The following is a 5,270-nucleotide window of genomic DNA, read 5'->3' as shown; positions in this document are numbered from 1 at the left end:
CCCATGCAATCTTCCAATCCTATTTCAAAGACCTCACGTCTTCATCACAGTTCCTGGGGGTGTGAACATTCCATGCAACATCACATTATTTGACTACTTTGAGGAGGTCAAGCTTGAAGGAAGAAAACATTTGTTTTCTTTAGAAGTTTGTGCAGATTCAAGGAGAAAGGAGATGATTTAAAAGCATTGAAGAATTTAGACTTGGTGCAGTTGGCTGCACAAAGACTAGTTTACAGGTATATTTGCTATTCTTAGATGCTAGTTTTTAAAGACCTTTACACATTGGTGTCTAAAAATGTTCGCCTTAAGTCTATAGTGAAGACCTCAAAGCATTAAGAGAATTAAATTTGATTTAGACAGTGTCTCAGTGACTAGTGTCTCAGTGACTAGTGTCAAGTACTTGGTCTATAGTGAAGACCTCAAAGCATTAAGAGAATTAAATTTGATTTAGACAGTGTCTCAGTGACTAGTGTCTCAGTGACTAGTGTCAAAGCATTAAGAGAATTAAATTTGATTTAGACAGTGTCTCAGTGACTAGAGAATTAAATTTGATTTAGACAGTCTCTCAGTGACTAGTGTCTTGGTCTATAGTTTTGCAATGGTTAGGAATTATGCAATTCAATGTTTTCCTTACAGTACTTTGTTTGGGAATGTGGCTATAGGTACTTCAACTATTTGAAGGGAAATGGGTTCACGGATGCTCTTCCTATCAGAGCTAGAAAATGGGCTGTATTGGCTAAAAACGAGGGGGTTTGTATGTACCCCCCTCCCATGCACACACTATCCGAATGGGAGTTGCAGCAGTGTCCATGGTGGATCGATCTAGACTCTGGACACACACGCTTGAGAGGGAAAAGGAGATTTACAAGAAGATGAAGATGGACCACAGGAAGGACGAGGCACGCATGGAAAATGGTAAATATCAATGATCCCATCCAATTAATCATGTTTTCGTTTGAAAATAATAAGAGCTAGAAATAATGCTAAATAAGCAAATTTTACAGAAGTAAAAGGAAAGGAGAAATTGAATGATGAAGCAGAAGATGAAGACCTTATGGATGAGGAGGAGAACACAACGCCCACTATAGGGAGGAAAACACTTAAGAAGAGTAAAACCTTTTTGTTCTTACAGGAGCATGTAGCACTTGCTCCATTGTCAGATGTTGGAAGTAGGTGTATTGTTGTCGTCGGGGATTATATATGCATTACAAAATACTTTGCAAGTGGCTTGAGTAATTCTACATTTACTTTGATACATGAGCATATGACACGAGTGAGGCCCACAGAGAGGCAGTATGTCAAGAAGGGTAGGGTTGTCACATGGGCTTTAGACTTCATCTTTTTGGATCTTCCATGTGGTGTTCTTCCTCGTAGTGGTGGAGAGCCATGTCCAATATGGGATAGGCTGACAGAGGAGCATGTACGATTTGGGATTGCTCTTGCTGCCTCCACATTGGTGTCAGATTGTGGTTGGCTACTGGTCATGGCTTTCTTTGCAGGTACTTGCAATGTAAATGTATATGTCATGTTTATAGTCCCTGAAAGGGAGGAAGGGTGTTGAACCACTGCCAGAATGTGCCTCTAGGGAAGGACAGAGCTGTTAGAGACATATATGTTGCCAATGACTAAATTTCCAATATCTAAGGTAACCTCTATAAAGAGGCCCCAACTGGATTCATGATTGTGCAGAAGTTAAGGAAAAAACTGATTTTTTACAATAGTGAGGGTGCCTGAATATTGACCCCTTTATACCACCATAAAACAACCTGGTGTATTGCTTATGATGCTTGATCCGTTGTGTTAAGGTATGCAATTTATGCTCTTGAACACGTACAATATCTAAGTGTAGAGCTGAAACCTAGCTCCAGAAAGCTTTAAGCTTATTAGGGCAATTCAGTCCTTTAACATTAAACGAAGCAACTTTCATGAATTTCCCTAGCTGAATCTATGTCATTCATTATAATTTCTATGTTGACTCCAGATGCTTGAGAGTCACGGGGAAGAGTGGAGGAACCGTGTTAATTGTGGCATATTTGTCTAGCAGAGCTTGGGCTCCTTCAGATTGGAGAAGAGAAAAACTATTTGTGTTGGTATAGCCAGAAGCAAAAGATTGTCTTTGACCTTTTTTAGGAGGGGATTGTTTGCTAGTTACAAGAGTGAACCCTTCAGCATCCATAGGTATCGTCCCCTTGTCGTGAAGCCTAATAGGGGGAATATGGCTAGAGCAGGGTTTTGGATTCTAGATGAAGGCATAGCTGAGGGTATAGCTCCAAAAGGGGGGTCTTCCCAAACACATTCTGTGGGTGGCAGGTTGGAGTTAGTAACAGTGGCATTGGCCTATTTGTGTTACCAAAGATTTTGTCTGCAAAAACTACGTTCTTACTCCCAAGATAACTAGGGACCATAGGGCTTTGAGCATCGGATAGGGTGGGGCAGTTTTTAGTAATGTGCCCTAAGTTCTCACAATGATAACATGCCCCACTGAGGGAATACCAATATCAATCTCTAGGGTTTCTTTTTTTTTTAAATCCCTTTTGCATGTAGTCGCGGCTCTCTCACTACGTTGTGTGGCTACATCGTGCAACTATACCACGATTCTCTTGTAGTGAACCTAATTGTGAGATAAGCACAAAGCATGAGATGCATACCCATGAGGTGTATAATATGTGCCAGGCCCTCTTAGACAAGGGCTACCTCCTTGTTGAAAATCCAGCTAAAGGTTCCTGTAAAGGATTGTTTCTTCCTTCTTAATTCGGCACGCTCGTTGAGCCTCCGCACATGATTGGGCAAGCCGCACACAAAACCCTGAGCCTTTTGCCCCCCACTAGAGAGCCCAGATATATTCTCCACATTCCATTGTCTCAACAAGTGTTCGAAAATGTCTGCATAGTCTGTTGCCGTGTACACACCAACCCTTTCTGTAAGCATACCTACATCTCTGAAGAGGTTTTTGTTCTGTCCATCATACATGAGTTGGAGACATGGTGATCTTCTTCCTCATCATTTTCTCCAAGCAGAGCATAGTGGTATCAGGATCGATCTCGAAAATTTTTCAAGAATTTTGGTGTATGCGTTCTCATGCCTCTTCTCATCAGAGGCTATGGTTCCACAAATCTGTGCTAATTTTAAGTCCCCAAACTTCTTTGCCTGCCGTGCAATATTCCCATGAGACATGAAAGTGGCCCTTTCTTGAAAGCATGTGTATATGTATGCAATATAAGGGTTGTTCTCAAACTGAGTGTCCTGCAGATTAAACAACAGTGAAGAGAGGCTCAATTACGAGAGAGAGCGAGAAAGAGATCGGGTGTTGCTGAAACAAGACTAGTGCTGCTGATGAAGGATATATATACTAACCATTCCTGCACGGATCAAGTGCTGTGTGGTCTTCTCAATCATCCTCACATCAACTTTGCCAGTGAGGTAGAGATACTTGTTCAGTAGGTCTCCATGCCTGTTCTCCTCTGCAGACCAGGCACGAACCCACCTCGCCCAAGGGGTGAGGCTACATCCTGTGTCATCGCTCACCCCATCCAAACTGTTGAGCGTCGCGTGATATGTGGGGAGGGCCTCCTCAGTGAGCATAGCTGCCACAACACACACCAGATAATCATCTGGCAACTCCGCAGCACGTTCTCGGAGCTCCTGCACCTCATGCAGAAAGCTCTCTGATGTGGGCTCCGGCAAGAAATCCTGTGGCTGCCAGCACTTCTCCACAGGCTTGAGATAGGGCAGAATGCTTCTTTCTGCCCAGCCCTGCAAGGAGTTGAAGATCTCCACCTTCTCCGGAGGCATGGAGTGGGTGGCTTGACGACGCGGTCGATAGTGGGGCACCACTTCCTGCACCACCTTCTCTTGCACGGCATCTCCTGATCTGCGTGTCAAAGAATATTGTATAGAAATTAGTACAAAAGCTACGTATACGGCAGATTAAGCTCATGTAATTAATTTATCCAATCCATAGCAAGCAGCAGGCGGCTAGCTAGCTATGGTGCATTGCACCTGCAATTCAGTACGGCCGCTTGCAAATATAGGGTTCCTCAAACAGCAGCTATTGCTTACTTGGGCGGCAGCAGGGTTGCAGTCATCCTCACAGTGCGATTTGCGCTCACGCCTTTCCATTTGATCAGCGCCTGCAAGAAGCTGCCTCTCAAAGAAGAAACGCCAAGCACCGTACTACTACTGGGCTGGCAGCCATGAGAGCTGCCTGCAAGACCTGAAGACGCTGTTGTTGTTGTTGTTGTTGTTGTTGCAGCTGAGAACATGATGAAAGCCATGGCAACACACAAGAGAGGAACGCACTGGCGAATGACGACCGATTCTAGAGCGCTTGATCGTCGTTTTAAAAGCGCATCAACCTACGTACCCAACCAACCTCTCAGCACGCCCACAAAGCTGAACTGTTTCCCTGAAAATCGAAGGAAAAAGCCCACCACCAAGGACAAGATTACTTATTATAATTAAGCGATTGGTTGGGGACAATGTTTTCTTAATATATGTCTTATAATACGGTGGTGCATTCTTATAAGAATTAAGCGATTGGTTGTGCAATGTGCTTTTGGAAATTCAAAATCCCATCATCAACAACTAGTAAACAAAGTGGGTGAGGTAAGTAAAGGCTGTTTGTGTCTCTAAACTCTTAGTAGAATAGCCCTTGCCTCCCTGTCTCTGTCTCCAGGTAGCAATTTGGCCTCCATCGCGGATAGGACAGATTCCTTAATATCTCAAAAGGGAAAAAATAGCCCTCTAGCATACACTTTCAACATTTCCACCTGCAAGGTTCCGGAAGTTTTCACTTGCCTTTGAAATATCGTCCTAACTAGAATATAAAAATCGTGTAGTTTGTTTCCATGATGCTTTGCATTCGCCACCAACTATACCTACTTTGAAGTAGATTCATGTGTAGATTTTTTAAATCAAACAAAAATTGGCCAAGCTCAAGGCCTCTAGTATCTTGATTAGTTTTAGGAACAATCTTTTTCCCTAACTAGGGTAGTGTAATGTGCTTGAAAACTCAAACCCATCTTCTAGTTTTCTAACTAGGGTAGTGTAATGTGGTTGACAACTCAAACCCATCTTCTAGCTTTCTAACAACACGTCCACCTAAGCAAGCGACGAGTGCCCTTCATCATCTCAGGATATTTTAAGGCTCCACATGAAAGAAACATATTGAAATTTTACTATCTTCAAAAATATTCGATGATGACTGTAAATTTTTACCTTCAATTGTTACGTAGGAGAGAATAAAACAAAACATAGTGCAAATGCCCCAC

At 42.8% G+C, this 5,270-nt stretch overlaps 1 pseudogene; it reads right to left on the bottom strand.

The window, feature by feature from the left end:
- Positions 1–2,679: 2,679 nt before the first annotated feature.
- LOC147604100 (stearoyl-[acyl-carrier-protein] 9-desaturase, chloroplastic-like) lies at positions 2,680–4,281 on the bottom strand (annotated as a pseudogene).
- Between the last annotated feature and the right edge of the window lie 989 nt (positions 4,282–5,270).

Source organism: Cibotium barometz, chromosome 62 (assembly GCF_041138505.1).
Source record: "Cibotium barometz isolate CiBa-2024 chromosome 62, ASM4113850v1, whole genome shotgun sequence".
NCBI lineage: Eukaryota > Viridiplantae > Streptophyta > Polypodiopsida > Cyatheales > Cibotiaceae > Cibotium > Cibotium barometz.
The sequence above is the reverse complement of the archived record's forward strand: the minus strand, read 5'-3'. Positions and strand labels throughout refer to the sequence as shown.